Source organism: Nymphalis io, chromosome 21 (assembly GCF_905147045.1).
Source record: "Nymphalis io chromosome 21, ilAglIoxx1.1, whole genome shotgun sequence".
NCBI lineage: Eukaryota > Metazoa > Arthropoda > Insecta > Lepidoptera > Nymphalidae > Nymphalis > Nymphalis io.
Genome location: NC_065908.1, coordinates 7,874,921 through 7,895,399, shown reverse-complemented (window position 1 = coordinate 7,895,399; position 20,479 = coordinate 7,874,921). Strand labels below are relative to the sequence as shown.

At 33.8% G+C, this 20,479-nt stretch overlaps 1 protein-coding gene across 4 annotated transcripts in view; it reads right to left on the bottom strand.

The window, feature by feature from the left end:
- LOC126776764 (brain tumor protein) overlaps positions 1-20,479 on the bottom strand; it is a 486,286-nt gene that overhangs the window by 211,987 nt on the left and 253,820 nt on the right. The gene's annotated exons all lie outside the window — the stretch shown is intronic.

Genomic DNA, 20,479 nt, shown 5'->3' with positions numbered 1-20,479 from the left:
ATAGGCATCTTCACGCCTCGTTTAAAGGAACCCGGGTTGTAAGAGGAGGAGAACACGTGAGCTGGTAAAGAATTCCATTTTAATGTAAGAAAGGTAAATTATTTAGTTTTAAAAACCTAATTTATTATAATAATAATAAATAAATAAACTTTATTCACATAAAAAGTTACAAATTATAATGAAGTCTCTGATTTCTGAGCTAGGCTCAAAGACCTGTATTACAGAAATCAGTGTCCTCTCTCATATTTTAGTGACATATCGTTCTGTGTAAATAAAAAATAAATGATAAATAATTATTTCTTACTGTATACTTAATTAACTTTATACTAAATTCGATTATATCATATGTACCATCTACATATATATATATGTAATAATCAATAATAATCTTCTGCCAAATAATGTACCCAAGACGCTGGCACTATTGTCTCTCTGCACCGCTAGACTCAGCCTTTGGGCTAAATAAGAGCCAGCTCTTGGGTCACCAGAAGTGTGGACCAGTTTCTTAGAAATATCTTTTATGTTTTTTTTTGTATCGGACGACCATGAACCCAATGTTTTAAAACCCATATAAATTTTAATTAAATTAATAAATACGTACATCTTTATATATTTAAAAATAATATGTAAACATGTCAATAGCTAATAATTTGAATATAAAATAGAATAGTTAATAATTTCCTAAAGCTTCGAACTTAACGGACAAACTACATCTTTGAGGGCATTTGACCTCAATCATAGTTACTGAATTATTCCAGCGGCAACGTCAGACTTTTAGTTGTGCAATTTCTTTTATGTACAATTTTAATTGAATATTAAATATATAATACCAGCAAAACCCGGTTCACGATGCCTGTCAGTATATGTGTGTGATGTGCTCATTCTGGTGTTATATCATGCCATGGCGGTGGTTAGAAGACGAGATTGCTAACCAATGATAGGAATAATTATTTTATCTCATTCGGACCTAATCTCTTATTCTAACCCGCACAAACACCAATGCATTTTCATGTGCTTAATGCGTTTTAATAATTTATCTTGTGAGTGGCGGTGTAAAAAGCTTCGTTAGGAAAATTGCACAAAAATCTGCTACTTTTATTTACCAAACATTTATACAGCGTGGTGGAGTAAGCCATCCTCCTCGGAATGTAAAGGACTCCTTAGCGCAGCAGTGGGACATTTTTTATATAAGAGTGTTGTTGTAGTGTGTGCAGCATTACAGCACGCATACAGCGTTGCCTGTTTTTAAGGAACGCAGACAGTATAAACATGTACAGACTGTTTCTTTTTACCAACATCCATTTTAATATTTTATATTACATTTAGTTTATTTACGTGGTCTGCTAATAGCGTGATATATTATTGAATATGAAGATGTTGTATATTAAAAAAAAAAAACATAATAAAAATAGTGTGATTATTAGTTTATCAGTTAGTTTGTTAACGACGCAACGGAACGAAGTTTTTCTTGGATATAATTTATGGTTTCATGAATAAGATTTTATATATCTGATAAACATATTACATAAAAATGTAACAAATCAACAATGAAGAAATTATCTGAATAATATTATTAAATGTAACTAAACATGGTTACCTTAAACAAAGCTTTCTACGTCCTTGAAATACAATTCTCTGTAAAACGGTGTTTGTCTTATATAAGTTAATTCTAAGAAAATATTCCGCTAAAACAAGTTTATTTATTTATTTTTGCTATGTATAAATAAAAACAATCGTGAGTTATGTAAATATTAGCCGATAGGTTATTTATATTATATTATAAGGTTATAAAGAATAGAAAAGATATATTTAATTATTTTATTTTATTTTTATTATAATTGGAAAACATACAGTACACACCACATACATTATATAACAATTAACTCGTTCACACACCAGTCAAGTTTCCACTTAAATCTAATTCATGAATAGCAGTAAACAAGCAATTTAGTAAATTATAAATAATAATTATGAAGATTCAAACAGTTAACAAACAACAAAATATATTGTTATATGTTAGCGATTAATAAACTGTACTATTATACCGAGAAGGTTATTATATTATCCCGTTTGTAACTCACTCCTAGATGGCGCTGCGGAATATCAACTTTTATATTTTTCAGCTGGTGGCCATTACTATCATATCATATAGACAGGACAACGTGTTTTGCTGGTAATATATGTATATATTTAAAATAGAAGATGAAAGAATTAGATAATTTTTATAGGCACTTTTGCTATTCTGCCAAGCAACGTATTGATGTGTTGCGGCTTAAAGGGTGACTGAGCCAGTGGACAAGGGTGGCGCATGGACGATGCAAGGAGCTGTTATTTTTTCTTACATCTCTAACGTCGGTGGTAAACACTGACCATCCGGTGGCACACTTATACAATAACTAAAAACAGGCAATGAAATATTGAAATAAGCTTTGTTAATATGTATTTCACTTTAAAGTATTTCTAGAAAAATATGAAATGTTTATTTATATGAACTTAGACAAAAAAAATTAAATTATATTTTATACTTCTTTTATATAAAATCGTGTTTTCATTCATCTTTAATGCATCGTCGCGTTTAGTACGAGTCACATAATCGGTGTGGTTAATGGCTCGTGAAGCTGCGAGATATAAAATTGAACATTGAAACGATTAAGATAAAGTTTTATCGATCAATATTTACGCGTGACCGAACTTCTCTGACATTCGAAGGTGAGTCACAAATATGAATTTTAGAACTGTTTTTAAAATAAATGTTTTGTTTTATTTTTAAGAAAAATCTACGGGACAGCGCTATTAGATACACATTAATGTCCTCCAGATCGATTTCGGGCACGGCGGCCAATCTCAAGAGAGATTAGCTAACTGCGCAGGATATATTATAGTGCACAAGTGTGTGCGCAAACACAGGTCGATTCTCTTTTCCCTAACTCTCATAATCCGATGGGACGGTAATCCGACACGACCGGAAAGAGTTCAGGTGCAGGACCAACGGCTTTACATGCTTTCCGAGGCGCGGGAGTATACACACTTCCAGACTTCGGGCTGCTACTGAGAATTTTCTGACAGAAAAGCTCAATAACTTTTTATTCGCCCGATCTGGGAATTGAACCCAGGACCTCCGGGTCTGCGGCCTTACATCAAGCCACTAGACCAACGAGGCAGTCAAGGTACACAATACAAGATTAATAAGTAACGACTTGTACTCATTATCGCTAAAGTCCCATAGCCAAGCTGAACACGTAACTGATAAGCTCATTAGAATAGCATATTTTGGCTTCATTACGGAACTAATCCGGGGCATCAATGAGATACGTGATCTGTGACTCAAAGGTCTGATAGGAATATAAAGGATGCTAGTGTAGCTTTGATATAACCGACGAGGTTCAATAATATATTTTTGTTCATAACATGGTAACTGGGTAATTCTACTATCAAATTGTCACTTTATCGCAATCGAATCGAAACGTAATCGTTGCCATTTGACCGTTCCTATTCTACTGACATAGCGATCTAGTTGCGGTTCAATCGAAGTTGGAATAAAAACGTATCGTAATTATTATAAATTAGTAGAATTGAACCCCAGTTAGAATCAACTGAGGTTTATTTTTGTAAAGAAAGAGAGGGGAACGTATCGTAACCGTTATAAATTTGTGTAAAATTAATGTTAAATTTTTTGTATTCATATTATTATTTTTCTTAATTTAAACAAAACTTCAAACATATATTTGTTCTGAAATCAGGCGCTGCAACGTTGTTGGGGCTAAAGGACTACGTATATAATTTTGACAGCGCTCCGTATTAATTATTTATTATAGCTAGAACAACTCCTTTCTTTGTCGCTCTTCCAAAAAATGGCATTCATTACCAGCTCACGTGTTCCCCTCCTCTTACAACCCGGGTTCCTTCAAACGAGGCGTAAAGAGGCATCTTGCGGGCCGGCAAGGCGGGGGCGGCTAGTGCAGAACATTCTTCTCGACTGTACTGGCCGTCGTCGCGTTTGGACTCTATTATCACTTACCATCATGTGGAGTAGTCATTTGCCCTCCCGGCAAATATAAAAAAAAAAAAAACTTAAAATAACCCAACTTTTTTAGTCAATCAGATTTTATTTTTATTTTTTGATTGTTAAGTTAGCATATAATTGGCATATATTTTAAAATATTTTTATACATGCAATAGCAAATGTTTTTTTCTGAATATATAATGTTGGCTTCCTATTTGATAAATAAATAAACTTTACTATAATCTTCAGAATAATTTGTAAAGTATGTGCATAGAAATGAAATACAATGCTGCCGGTCATTCGAGACAGAAAAAGCATAAAAATTAAATTGTATCGCGAGATTAAGCTTAATTTTTAAGATTAATGAGTTACTAAAATATTTATATTTAAAAAAATACTGGCAATGTCAATGTTCTTAAAGAATTACTAATATTTCTATTTATATCCAATTCCTCCAGAAGTGTACATCCAGTGTTAGAAGAGAAGTGCATTTTCCTTTGCACTCTCGATCCCGGGATTGAAACTGCAGTTTTTACATCGCTAGGTGACCCGTATACCATTGCGTTATTGGTTACTGGTTTTTTAATGAAGCCAGTGAGTATTTTGACATAAATAAATTAAGACTAATTTAAATTTATGGAATCGTTGCCCTAATGGTCTGGCTCAGAAAGTTAAATATAATTAATTGCAGACATTTTATTAAAGAAGAAACATCATTAGTTTACGGAGTTGTTTCAGGATTTTGAAATGTGTTCTTTTTTAATTTATCAAATTTAAATAAATATACTTAATATAACTTACTTTTTCTACGGACTTACTCAACAGACGTTTAATATTATCATAAGGACTAGTTGGTCCGTGTGGTTATCGATAATGCTCCGTCTCAGTGAGTGAGTGAGTGAGCGAGATATAGTCCTTTCTCACTGAATACTCTAAAAAAATATGTATGTCCCTCTATGGGGTAAGGCCTCCTAACCTTTTGAGACTTGGAACCTAGTAACACACTAATTTTTGCGCCGTTGTTGGGTAAATAGAAGAAAATCTGAAACAAAGAATGTATGTTCACCCTCACGATATAAGCGAGATTGCGCGTAACTGCGCGGATGTCTTTTATTGCCGCTAGAGGTCGCTTCATTAGTTTTTATTGTTACTACCCGCCCACCTAATTATGAAGTTTAGGGGTTCTGTAGACGCTTTGGACATCGCGCTAGGAGTTTTCTTTATTGCGTACACCTGATACGATTTTTGATAACGTACGTTGAGCTAGTTCTTAACCGAGTTCAAAAGAAGGAAGTTCTGAAGTTGATGAGTTTTTCTCCACCTACAATAGCACAGATACATACAGACGGAAACAATTTTGTTATAATTATTTTATTTATTTACTTATAATCAACAATAAAGAAATGGTTGTATAGTTATAACTTAGTACAATAAGGCCACAGAATTACAGTTTTGATAATGAAAAATGAACAGGTATAACAGACACAACAATTTTTTTATGCTATTATTAACGATCACTTAATCAAAGGGCTTGTTCACATAAGCAGGATTGACCGTTGTTCGCTAATTTTTCTCGCTCGTTTTTCTACATGTATTGCCGTGCCTACACTTTTCTTGGATCTCACTTTATGTTATGTTTCTTAGCGATCTAATGTGAATCTCTAAGGGCATTATCGTGTCTGTTCACTTAAAATTTGTGTTTTAAGTGTTCCCGTCTCGATAATAACAATTATATATATATATATATATATATATATATATATATATATATATATATATATATATATATATATTTAATTTGTACTAGGTACGTGGACTGTGAAATTGGCCATTGATGGTAAGTAGTTACCGCGGTCATAGACTTTAGCGCTGAATGAAATACTAATTCCTTACATCGCGAATGCGCCACCAACCTTGAGAACTTAGAAGTTTTGTTCCTTGTGCTGATAAAAACATTTATTTCAAACCGGAACGCAAAAACACTAATTCGTTCTTTTCGACGGTAGAATAAGTGATGAGACGGTGACACCTACCCAGACGGGCTTTCACAAAGCTCCACAACCAAGTAATCTTATCTTAGTAAATAAATAAATATACATAGCTTATTTTGATTAAAACACATACCAAATAGTATACTAATTCTAGAATAATATTAATTAAGCAATATCGATTAATACGGTTGTGTTCATGTCCGGGGTCATTGTACCTACCGTGAGATCCTATGCGCATATATTTTTTTATACGTTCCATTATTAAAATATTTTATAAATGTATAGATTAATGACATTTATCTTATTTTTTTACAATACAATACAAATATGATTATGGTACAGTTATGATGACCAGGGTAGAACACGTGATTCTTTAACGAAAATTGCGGATATTAGACGAAATTCACATAGGAGCATTTAGCCGTTTTTAACTAAAGGAAGGTCCATGTAAAGATACCGAAGAAATAAGAGGAAGCCGGGTTTCGCGAGACTTTTACATACTATAACCCTTGCGATGACTGACCTCGACACGGGTCGAAGAGGCCGCGGGCTTCTAACATACGCTTCCCGTATCGTGCTCTGCTCGTAGATCGATGAAGTTTGTCTCAACGGGAAGAATCTTGAAGATAATTTGGACGATCTCGATATCGGTGCAACCCTACTTGGGGACGCTTTTGCTGATAAAACTTAGTTGTATGGCTTTATGCAAGCCCGTCTGGGTAAGTACCACCCACTCATCATATTCTGCCATCAAATAGTAATACTATGCATTGTTGTGTTTTGGTTGAAGTGTGTGAGACTAGTTACGCCAATTATAATTTTTTTTTATTCATAGCTATTATATAAAAGTAATCTATTTCTTATTTATCATAAATTTGAAAATAATGCATGTATTCCTATAACAATGTTTGTCATGAAAATAAAAATTCTGTTTAATTGAAATCGTGAGTCGGATTCTTAAACAGTAATCTGAGTTTTATAAAATCAAGTAAAACTGTGGTTAAGTGTTTGAATATAAATGTATTATTTAAAGCGAAGAAAGATTTTTAAGGCAATGCCTTCTAAATTAGTGTTATTTAGATATTTAAATCAGAAGGAAACATATTAAAAATCTAATATGTCTTTATTGTTTTCTTAATATATACTAAATTAATGAAGCTGAAGAGTTTGTTTCAACGCGCTAATCTTTGAAACTACCAGTCGGATTTGAAAACTTATACTTGCATTTGATAGCTCAATTCCTAAGTAAGGTTATAGGCTATTAACAACACGCTAAAAGCCACGGCGGTAGAGCTGGAACGCTTAACGCGGGTGAAACCGTGTGGAACAGCTAGTTAGGGATATTTTGCACTTGTGCTTAGTTGGTTTTAGTTTATGAAGATCAACATTCTACATTTTTAACGTTCACTTAAAATGAAATACACATGCAAACAAATCGTATTGAAGAAAAACCAACTGACTCAAATCGCCTCGATCCAAAATAAGAAACTGAGTCTTCATGATCTGCAGTAGTGCAGGTAGCCAAGGTAGACAATCAAGGCAGACTAAATAGTTATATATTCAGTTGATTGAGTAGTTATACTTGTATACAATAAGCGTGATCGCTTCTTAATTACTTTCATAATTTATAATAGGGTTGTCACATTATCGTTATATAAAATAAAATCGCCCATAAATTGATTTAAGGTTACGGTTAAGAGATAATGTATAATTAAGGTATTTCATTCTATAACATTTTATAACAAACGTTGAGTTTAAAATAGTTTAATTTAATAATATATATAGATATTTATACATAACAATCATCAATGTCTATAATACCTCTAAAGGTGTCCCTCTCGTTGCTATATCCGTGGGAACGCTATCGCTCACACACACAAACACACAATTATGATAATGTCCTTTTGATCGATTTCATCCACGGTGGCCAATCAAGAGAGATATAGTCAACTGCGTAGCACATACGAGTATAGTGCACAAGTGTGTGTCCAAACAAGATGCACGATCTAATCCCCCGCTCTTCCCACGACCGGAAAGAGTTCAGACGTAAGACCAATGACTTATAACTTCCAGACTCCAGGCTGCTAGTGAGATCACAGAAAAACTCAATAAAATATTATTGGCCACCTGGGCCTGATCACTGATCTGAATAGACAGAAATTTCGTATTTTTACGCCAATCAAGAAGACTTTGTATTCCTGTTTACATATTTGATTGGAGAGCGAGTTTAATTAGAAGGAATATTATAATTAGAGATAAAGGCTTGCAATTGTAACTCCAATATCAAAGAGAATGGGTGAATTATCATCAAGCGACCTATTTTCCTTCACCCTTCAATTTTTAATGTAAAATGTACTTCACTTTTATCTCCTCAGGGAGTCATTAATAAAACAATTAACAATTAAAATCCATTAATACCTTACGATACAAAAAAACACCTCTTATCTGCACGCAATCTCGAAATTAATTTTTCCGGTCACACAAAAAACATCCCCTAAATAGACGAAAAACTTTCACGTTATTATTAATCATTTTCGCCATGGCGGTGCTGCCCCATGATGCTACAAATCAAAAGAACTAAAACTCGCGGTTGACAACCCTGGTAGATAACACCCCTGAGGTATAACTGGGACTTATTTTTCTCTCGTATTTTCTGCTTGGTACAAGTATATTTATAAGAATATTCTTTATTCGTATCGGCTCTTAATAGAACCTTAGAATCGTCCTATTCTAGGATAAAAAAAACGTATATTTTACTAGAAAGCACCAGTATGTAATGCTAAGAAACTTCTCAAATGAATTACATAGTTGTCTATATACAAATATAATATTATATATAATTTTATATATAATATTATATATTATATATAATATATATATAATTTTATATATCATGTATGGAAATCAACTAATACTTACTCTATGTCTCTTATTTTGATTTACGTCAGATTTCTATCAAATTCGTTATAAATTTATTAGGTTGAAAAGTGATAAATTCAAAACTAATAAAGTAAATATTACTATAAATATCCCATGATCGGGTTGGTTGGCGTTCTATGGGGGCTTTCGTCCAGCAGTGGACGGCAAAAGGCTGATACAATACTATAAATAATAAATAAAAATGTAATTCTGTTCGTTCGCATCACTTGAACCGATTAGTGTAATTGTTTTTTTTAAGATTGTAATAAGCCCTACACCTAAGGTCTCCAAGCATAGTTAATAAATGTAGTATACAATAGCATACAATAGTATACAAAAGCTTGTTTTTAAATATTCTGTTTTAACAGTAAATAACAGTTCCATCTTTTATCTATTTATTTGGATCACCAACAGTTGTACACAACACTCATGCAAAACACGCTTTACATTAACTTAAAAATGCACATCCGATTACAGGAGAACACACCATTCCGCAACACAATTATAAAAAGAAGTAACAAAATACACAAATAAAAAAAAACAGAAATAAGAAATATAAAAAAAAACAAAAACAGACACAAAAGGTAGTAACTAATTAAATTTTAAAACAAATTAACAGTTCATAAGATAGATCGGAGACGATCGTTCATTCCAAACGTGTGATATCTAAAAATACAGTACAAAAAATTACTAAGTTTCAAAGTTAATTGAAATACGCCTTCAGACCAACACTTGGACCACATGTACTTCCCAAGCTTATAATAGTTTTTGTTATCACCATCGTCGGGGCGAGGCGAAGACTCGTGAAGTAAATAACAATTGCCTAGGTGATTTTCTTAAACATGCAACATTTTGATAATTCTATCGATAATTCAGAACTAACATACATACACACATGTAACATTTAAAAATTGTAACAGTTTATATTCAGTTTTTTAAAAATAAAGCTTTGTATATTAGCCGCTCTCCAAACTACGTATGTTAAATTTCATTACGTTCCTTAGTCAATTATTATAGTCAACTATTTATAGCCCGCGGCTTCGTACGTACGTTATTCGGCGGGATCGGGTGTTAGATATAAAAAATAGCCTACGTCCTTTATAGGGTTTCAAGTTTGCTTTATACAGAATTTCATTAAAATCGGTTTAGCAGTTTAGCCGCGAAAGCGGAACAGGCAGACAGAGTTACTTTATTAGTACAGATGTCACATATCACTTTCTGAGATTTCACGATCGTTCACTGTGTGAGCACACTCACGCGGTGAGCTTCGAGTTTGTTCTTATGGCGGTAGTCAGTAGACCAAAGTAATCCAAATTATATTAGATAGTAGAATATAGAACGCGTGTGTGGTACCACACGTCTTCTTCTTCTGCCTAGCGTTTTCCCGGCCTAGTAACGCCAGGGTCCGCTTTCCTGCATCTATGCCTACACTTTGCCCGATCTAAAGCGTCCTCCTTAGTTAAGTCGTGCTCTCTCATATCGTCCCTCACAACATCGAGCAAACGCTTCTTGGGCCTGCCGCGGGATCTAGGGCCTGGACAACAAAGTCCAGGCATCGGTTCCCGACATAGTCTGGTGGTCTGCGGCTAATGTGGCCAAACCAACGAAGACGGCTTTCCTGCAACTTAACGCTACATCGCAAACTCCAAAGCTACCACGGATGTGCTCGTTACGAATGCGATCTAGTCGCGTAACGCCACACATCCACCGCAGCATCTTCATTTCCGCGACGTGAAGTTGCTGAACAAGTCTCGGGAGAGCTGGCCACGTCTTGCTGCCGTACAATAAGACTGGTCGGATGATGCACTTGTAAACAAGGCCCTTTAATTTCACCGGTATCCTGCGATCACAGATTACTCCGGTGACTTCCCGCCATTTGGCTCAGGCTGAGATTATTCGAGCTCTGACGTCGTGGTCGATTGTACCAGACTTTAAACTTTTCCGTCTTGATAACGGATTCTCCGCCTATCTTTATGGGCTCGGGTTCCGGGGGTGCCACAGGCCATATACTCGGTCTTCGCAACATTTAGCATCATCCCCTCTCTAGCACACCCTTCCACTGGTTCACCTATTGCTCCAATACCTGTTTGTCCTCATCTACCAGTGCAATGTCATCAGCATACATCATGAGCCAGGGAGACGGCTCATGGGCTTTCACTGTGACAACGTCAAGCACTACACTGAACAGAAAAGGACTCAGGGCCGAGCCTTGGTGGACACCAACTGTGATCGGGAAAGGGTGTGTGTCGCCAACGGCGGTCCTTACTGTTGATTCCGAATTATGGTACATGTCTCGGATAATGTCAATATAGATAACCACACGTGGTACCACCCGTACCTACACAAAACCCTCGAATAACATTTTTATAAAACATTTAATATGAGATTTTATTTGATATTACAAAGAAGTGCATACTTTTGTTACCAGAACGTAACCCACTCAATTTTACGTCATTATATCATACACGCACGATCACACACACCGGATAATGTTTTATCCTAAAATTTACGTAATGGGTACTTAATTCTACATGAAAATTCTATATCATAATGAATTGCGTTACCTACCCTCATTTTTTGCTGGAAAGATTTTCATAATACTTTAAATAATTTCTGCTCAAAAGCGCACATTATTTTAAATTAGGACATATATTGTATTGGAAAAAAAAATATATTCCTATTTACGCTTCCAGTTAAGAGAAAAGCTCGTGCTTTGTGGGGAAAGCCTAAAGAAACAAGAACGAACTTGCGATATACACATCTATAATCTGTTTATAAACTTTAAAAAAAAACTAAAAAGTGTGTTGATAAAAGCATAGTAACAGGCTGTAAATGTCCCACAGTGGGGCAAAAGCTCTTTATACTCATGTCACCAAGCCGCTTTATTACAAGTTTGGTAGGCAATTGGCAGCGTTTTGGGATGCGCATGTAGCGATGAGACTTAAACGAACATGACAAGTTGAAATCCCGGCTTGTACTACTGAGTTCAATATGATTAATTTGTGTTTATAATTTAATTTGTGCATTGCGAATGGAAAACATCGTTAGCCAAACAAGTAGTGGAGTAGCGTATTAGACTGAGCTCTAAATCAATGTCCTTAAAAGGAAATATCTACCTGTGGACCAATTAGTTAGAGATGGGATCGTAACTTAACTTTTCGATGAACAAATTTGATAACCTTGATCTAATGTATTTAACTGTTTTTGAGAATGCTGTCATTTTGTGATGTGCAGTTGAGTCTCAATATAAGAATTGCTTTTAATTCATCTATTATATTATATACATATTCTGGTGGTAGAGCTTTGTGCAAGCTCGTCTGGGTAGGTACCACCCACTCATCAGATCTTCTACCGCAAAACAGCAGTACTTATTATTGTTGTGTTCCGGTTTGAAGGGTGAGTGAGCCAGTGTAATTACAGGCACAAAGGACATAAAATCTTAGTTCCCAAGGTTGGTGGCGCATTGGCTGTATAAGCGATGGTTGACATTTCTTACAATACCAATGTCTAAGGGCGTTTGGTGACCACTTTCTATCAGGTGGCCCATATGCTCGTCCGCCTTCCTATTCTATAAAAAAAAACCATATTAAATACATATAGCCGTACCTTACATATATATACAGAACCTTTACAAATATACATATCTCATTTTTTAATTATCATAATTTTAAATTTTACGATCATTTAGGTTACTGTGGACGATAAGCATTATTTTGCAAGTCTTTTGTATTCGTTCTAATTGAAATTATTTAGCTTGTAAATTAATAATTAAAATGCTTTGCAGGTCCAAATCTCCAGATTCCACGTACGAGATCCAGATTGGACTAGAAAAGGTTAACGTTGCTGTTCTGTCAAGAACTTCTTAATATAACTCTCTTGTGTTTGGAATCATGTTTATTTGGCCAGATTTATTTCTATTTATTTCGGATTCCTATTGAGCTGAGCTTGCGCACACACTTGTGCACTATAATATGCTGCTCTTTGAGATGACCATTGGTCACGATGGCAATACATTAAGAAATAAGAAGGATAAAAAAACATCAGAACTATGTTTAATTTATAAGTTGATTTTTCTTTAACATTTTCGACTAAACAAATACATTTTTCCTTTTTTTAAGACATAAGCCTCAAAATATACAATGCCAGACGAACAAAAAACAATCGTAAGATTTACCAGGTGATATTCTCATGATAAAATACAAATATTTGAAATAGTATTTTTTTGCAATGATAAATAATTTATAATGTCGGTTTTTCCAAGCGAAACGTATTGCCTCAAAATGTGTTTGACCTCACCAAGGTCGGGCAATTGCTTTACGGTCATTGACAGTGCAAAAATAATGGGATAATTAAGGTGGAGCCAGTATAGGCTTGAGACGGGTTCAATGACCAGATTTGAAGGCATCATGCTATTTAACGTGCGTTGACATTGTCATATTCAATAATCCTCATCGGGATGAGTGAAAATTTTGTTTTAAAACAAAATTACACATTAATTCAATACAAGTTTTGGGTTTTTATAACGAATTGAATGAAAATAAGTTTATACATTAATACTGATTACCTTCTTTTGGTTAATTATAGTGACGTTTCGTCGCAGTAATTTTCATCTGACAAATCTATGACAACTTTCAATATTCAAATTATATTTATAGACTTGTGACTATATAATACTCTTTTTGTTTTTTTTTCTTATATAGTATAGGTAGGTGGATGGGCAAATGGGCAACCTGATGGTAAGTGGTCCCTACCACCCATAGACATTAGCATTGTAAGAAATATTAACTATCCCTTACATCCTCTTCGATGATATATCTCTCGCGCCTGTAGTTATACAAACTGGAAAACAACAATGTTAAGTACGGCTGTTTGGCAGTAGAATATCTGATGAGAGGGTGATACGTTCCCAGATAAGCTTGCAGAAAGTCCTATAACTAATTAAATTAAATTTAAAATGATACATAGAGACAAATATACCAACAAAGTGGTATATTTATTAGTTAAATGAGAACTTAAAGTTTAAAAATAGAAAAATATAATACAATGTGATATAATGAAACATTGTCTTGCCCTTGATCCGTTACTCAGCAAACTATTTTATACAAAGCAAGCGTTTGTCTCAGTTATATTCTCGTAATATAAGGCTTATTCAGCTCCTACAATACCCAAAGCCTACGTGACAACTTCTAACATGGCTAATCTACCACTAACTAGACATATGTATAAAACGGACTTTCGTCTGTACATAATATAATAAGCAAAGGGAATCGTATACGTTGATATTATTTTATGTTAAAGTCTAGCAAATACTAACTTAGTTGTTATAGTACGTTAATCTTAATAGAATATTACGGGTTCACATCCAGGCATGTGCTACTGTTTTTATGCGCTTAAATTGTGTTTATATTCACCAACCATCATTGGTGTTGCATTGTGGGGTAAGCCCCAATCAGCACCTCATTAGGAGAGACCCCTCATATACTAGGTCAAGAAATGAGACATATACAGATTGTTACTTAACTTTTTTATTGGTCGTGATTCTACTACTGGGAACAATAACAACCCATGGAGCCAAGAAAAAATATATGGTGTAATGTGGTGTGGTACCATTCAGTCATAAGTTATTCTACCGAGAAATATAAATAACAAAATATTAATTATAGCCTAAGAAATCGCTTATATTACTCTTGATAATGTTGACATTATAAAACCAACAAAATTATATGCAAATCGTTTCTCAAAAATAACGAATATCAATCGCTTATACGAAAAACGTATTCGCTTATGCGAATATTTCCGTACGTAAATGGCGCCGACATAAAGCGTTTCTCAGACGTGGTTGCGATATCGAATAATTAGTTACTCGATATACAGAATCGATTCGAGAATAAAATTATTTAAAATAAATTCTTGCAAGCATTTGCATCAGAATGAGATACTTGCATTTTAAAACGCAACACGATTATATGGCAAATTAATTAAATGTAATTAGTTGTACATTTCGGAATGTAATTATGTGTTTGGGAGACTGTTTAATCAGAGCCACGCGTATGCATTATTAATATTCTATATTGACTTAAGATATATCAATTTCATATATAATCTGTAAATTGTATAAACGAGAGGAGGAGAATGACAATCTGAAAAGACATATTTTTGAGATTCTTTAACAGTATTATCTATTTTTGAGGAGAAGGTTTGGAGCTTATTCCACCACGCTGCTCCAATGCGGGTTGGTGGAATACACATGTGGCAGAATTTCAGTGAAATTAGACACATGCAGGTTTCCTCACGATGTTTTCCTTCACCGTCAAGCGCGAGATGAATTATAACCACAATTAAGCACATGAAAATTCAGTGGTGCTTGCCCGGGTTTGAACCCACGATCATCGGTTAAGATTCACGCGTTCTTACCACTGGGCCACCTCGTGACTTCTCCTCAAAAAGGGAGAGGAGGCCTTAGCTCAGCAGTGGGACATTCGCAGGTTGTTTCTGATTATCTATTTAGGGATTGCCTCAAAGGCTTTAAGTTAACACCTAAATAGATAATAATGAGGTGTTAAGTGAGCGTTTTTTTTTTCTCGTAGTGGAAACCTTCAGAAAGGTACCCCGCTTCTTTGGGGTAGGAACCGGTTATGTGGGTTTCTTACCCATTAAAACCAATCCAATCTAGAGACTTTTATTTCGGTTCCATTGCGTGTTCACGATATACTTATAAAATTAGTATCATAAGGGCTTAATTTAATAATTTATAATATTTTTTTTTATTTCATTTGTGAGACGCCTTAAGTTATAGTGCCAAAATTTGCATTTCATTGTCGGATAACAAAGATATTTTTTATAGGAAACTTCGATACTTAAAAACCAAGTTAACTGTTCTGATAACCTTTAAGAGAACGAGCTTAATATTTTTTAGTATAGCAACAACCTGTGAATGTCCCATTGCTGGGCTAAGGCCTCTCCCTTTTTTAAAGAAAGTTTAAGCTTATTCCACCACGGTTGATGATACATACACATTTAACAGAATCACAGTGAAATTAGACACATGTAGTTTTCCACACAATGTTTTCCTTCACCCTCAAGCAATTCATTGGTGTTAGCCCGGGCTTGAACCTACGATCATCGGTTAAGATTTACGCCACTGGGCCATCTCGCCTTTTTGTAGAGATTATTTATCTTCCATTACAGATGTTTCTATTACATTTAAAACAATATTCTACGAAAATTACATTGTTTTTTTACATAGACGAAACTATATAGGTTATGACTAATTCGTTTTTCTTACTAGTTGTTACGTCATATAAAAATCATTTTTATTTTGTATTAGGATAAAATTTGGGGAGGCGGCATACATTCACTAAAAATAAAAACAATCGGATATCGTGTTGTCTAAGATTTTTTTTTTATATTATATGGTATGTATGCACATATGCATACATACCATGGATATGGTCCATAGGACCACCTCATGGTAAGTGGTCATCAACGCCCTTCGCTCGCTTACATATCCAATGCGCCACCAACCTTGGGAACTAAGATTTTATGTCCCTTGTGCCTGTAATTACACTGTCTCACTCACCCTTCAAACCGGAACACAACAATACCAAGTACTGCTGTTTTGCGGTAGAATATCTGATAAGTGGGTGGTACCTACCCAGACGAGCTTGCGACGACGAGAGTCTCCTGGCTGAGGAAGGAACATACAAACTGTCCGGTTTTATAAAAGTTTTTTTTTAATGTAATTGTCATATTAAATTTCTCATAACTAACAATAAAATGTAACTATCCATAAATTGCTTAAAAATGTTTAAAACTTTAAACCATCAGTTTATATCAACTTAACTGCTCAAGTACGAACTAAGCGCTTACCGGCTGTTTAATTCTACTCGCCGCGTTAACTCGGACTGGACTCGGTTGTTGGTTTAACATGCTAAAATTAATATTATATTACGTAATTAATAGTTTTCCCGTCTACCTTTAAGCGACGTTCCGCTTTGAAATTTTTTTGATATACACATATCTAATATGTGTATATCAAAAAATATATACAATAATTTCAAGCGCTATTTGCTTTATTATCAGCAGTGCTATTTTGTAAGAACTCACTTTATGACTCACCCGTGAAATGTTGATAAACAATTTTGATGCGTGTATTCTTGAAATATTATAATTATTATGACATTTCACGACCGTTTTCTGCGGTGAGTTTCATGTTTATTCTTACAGAATAGCCCTACAGGGGAATTCCATTTTAACATGCTTTACAATTATATTTTATACATATGATACTTACCTACTAAAGGCGAACAATGCAGGGGAAGGTGGCACACAGAAGGAGCACTGATCTGGCTTATAAACTTGCGTCGATGGCTTGGAAAGAAAACAACATCTCTGCTTAGAGCAGCGGTCTCGAAAGTTGAAATCGTCCTAATGAGTGCCAACCTTCGTTAGGAAATGGCATGGTAAGCAGAAGAAGAATTAATTAAAATATAGAATCGGTTTTATCGAAAACCTGATAGATTTTATTAACAAACGGTAATATTACAATGGATAAAGACATTAATTGCTGATATTTTATTAATACAAATATTATAATAATATCCTGGAACATTATTGACACACGGCCATCTGATCCCAAACTAAGCAACGCTTGTACTATGGAAACCAGACAACTGATATACTACATGTACTACTTTTCTTTTGTATATACATACTTGTATAGATAATTACACCCAGATTCAGGACAAACAGACATGTTCATGCACACAAATGTCTATCTTGGGTGGGAATCGAACCACAACCTTCGGCGTGAAAGGCAAGTATCTACCAACCACGCCAACCAGCCCGTCTATTGAAAACAATGATACCAGACTAGAGACAGACAGACAGAGAGAGTCTCTAAAATTATAATAGATTAATTTTATTAAAAATTAAATTAAAACACTATCAGTACTATATATAAAATCAATTACATATATAATTAAATAAATCAAAGCTGATATTCATTAAAATATTCATAGCATGTAACTATGAGTATAAATCCGGTATAAGTATTATAATATATATACATAGTTTTTAATGATCGTTTATTATCATTATATATTGAAATTTACATTATTTAATAATACCTTATCATTATAATGACATATATATATATATCATATAATGAATGAGGTTATAAATATTTCTGAAACACAAAATACATGTTTAAAAACGTTAAAAATCATTTTTAAAGCCAAGCATTAGTTCAGTTTGGTCCTCAGACTGAAGTGTCACTTACCAGCTGTATAAATCTACTTGCCCCGCGATGTTAGCTCTTAGACTAGACTAAGCTGTTGGCAAAATATTTCGAAAAGATAACCACATAAGTTACTATAACAAGTTTGTTTCAAAGCGATTGATTTAATATTTGTACTTACGCAGTTATTCATTAATAAATAATAATAATTGTTAAGTTAAGCATTTCAATTTTCGCAAAGAAACCTTTGTTAAGAAACTATAGATCAATCGTTAAGGAACGTTTGTGAGCTTTTGTACATATTACAAAACCGATAACTTTTTATATAATGGTTCTTTAATAAGCGATCACCTCCAGGTTATTTCAAATAAAAATATAATTCAATGATTGTAAAATATTAGATAAAACTCCTGCTGTGTTTCTTTCGATAGGTTCGAACCAAAAGTAGATTTTCGACAATCAATAAGCAAGTTTAACACTTCTATATATATAATATGTGTGTTTTTTTAACGGTTTTTTAACGGTTTTACGTCGAAATTCTCATTTAAAATATATTCAAAAACTAGTGTAAATAAATGATATTTTTGTATCTGTATTGCAATTTTGTTTCTGTAATTAATTTAAATATTTGTATATATATTATATAAGCGAAATACCACTCATCACGAGATCTCCTAAATCATACGCCCGTTTGACTTGAAATTTGTCACAGTTACTTTCACCCAACGTAGACTCACTAAGAACGAATTTTACGCAGATCCTATCCATAATACTTTTTTATTCTTATCTACCCGTGCGAAGCCGGGACGATTACTGACTGATATACGCACAGCCCAAATTATGGGGCTGGCACAATGAAAATTTCATACGAGTTCCTTTTATGATTACACAGCACTGAGCACTGAGGATAAAGGGGATGAAATTTTGTATAAAAATCCTTAATTTTTGAAGAAAGAGCTATGTAAATTGGTATTTCGCAATTCTAATTTATGAAGCGAGCGAAGTAGCGCGTAAAGTGTCCGTATTAAATAAAGTTATAATAATATTTGTGAGGTATTAAACATTTAATACAAAAAGAGTGATTCTCTAGTATAGTAGTAGTGACCACTTATCATAAGGAGGCCCACTTGACGGAATGTCTACCAATTTTATAAAAAAAAACATCAAATAATTGAAAATAAAAACTGAAAAACAGGCCATGAACTCCATACGCTTGCTGTATAACCCCCTCATAATTAAACCACTTTAACAAATATTTCACCCATGTCACTTGATTGACCTTTGGTTTAAGTTTATCTAAATGTTGTCAGATCTACCACAAAGGGTTATTAACGCTGACATGGAGTTCAGACGTGTCACATCACATGTAGTAGTAAAGTACTACTACTTTAGTGTATGTGTGTAGTATTACGCATTGATAGAACAATTAAAATTAGCTAAATCTGTGTGTATCTTTAAATCAGTTACGACGTTTCGAATTAATATTAAGATATAATTTAATTGATACGAGTTTGCGAAAACGTTGCTTTTACAAGTTTATAATTGTGTGAAATACGTTACCGGCAATCAAACGCCTTATATCGGGTTACGCAACGTCGTGAGAAACTGCTAAGGACGGTACTCGGTAGATATGGTATAAGGAATCTACGCTTCCTCCTTAAATGTCAATATAAAAAATAGGCCTATATCTATGGCTGTATTTACCTGGGAAGAGCGTGAGGTAGGCCAGTCTGGGTACCACCTATTTATCAAATTTACAACAGGATTTTACCGTTGTACATCAACAATGTACTTTATATCATATAAAATATTTTTATCTTAAAAGACATTACCAGGAAATAGCTAAGACGCTGTGTCTAAAAATTTAAAAAAATCTTAGAACAAGTCATTATTTTATAAATAAATCAGCTGTATTAAGTACAAAAAATGGTAAATACTGAAAACAACATGCAGGTTTCATCTTCGATTAAGTTTGATATATTCTAGCCTTATATCTAAATAAATAATTAATTAAAATAATTAAGATAACACGATAACATAATGAATTAATATTTTTTACGAAGAAACTTCACTGTTTTTGTTAAAATATTTTTTTTAATATTAAGGTTATTAAAGCAAGATGATGAAAGAAACTTACTCATAATTTATGTTAATTTATAACTCCACTTAACTGTAGCTTAGTTAATTCTAAGGTACGTAATTAATCTTGTAGATAGTAACAGCTATGTGAAACAGCCCTAAGACATACAGATTTTATAATTATCCTTAAAATAAACACACCTTTATGTTTTAGAAATTAATTACCTAGCCTTCTTTCAGCTTCCTTCG